The sequence below is a fragment of the Triticum aestivum genome, chromosome 6D (genome assembly GCF_018294505.1).
Source record: "Triticum aestivum cultivar Chinese Spring chromosome 6D, IWGSC CS RefSeq v2.1, whole genome shotgun sequence".
NCBI lineage: Eukaryota > Viridiplantae > Streptophyta > Magnoliopsida > Poales > Poaceae > Triticum > Triticum aestivum.
In genome coordinates, this window is record NC_057811.1 from 280598135 (window position 1) to 280598493 (window position 359).

Sequence of the window (359 nt, forward strand, 5' to 3'; positions counted from 1 at the left end):
CGGCGGGTCGCGCGGAGGGAGGCGCGGGGCGCTCGGGCCGGGAGGGCCTCCCGCGGGCTTGGGCGGGCCGGCGGCGGCTGGCGGCGGGGGAGAGGCTGGGAGCTGCGGCGTGGGGACAGGCGGACATGTCCGGACGGTGGGGAGAGGTGTCCGGCGGCGCGGAGGGAAGAAGGTTAGGGTTTGGACTGCGCGAAATTCGGGGGGAGGCACAAATATATAGGCAGAGGGAGCTAGGAGAGTCGAAACGGGGTGCGGTTTTCGCCCACACAATCGTGATCGAACGACCGAGAGCATGGCAGTGACTTAGAGGGGTTTTGCTGGGTTAGCGGGCTGTGGTGAAGGGGTGTTGGGCTGCACAA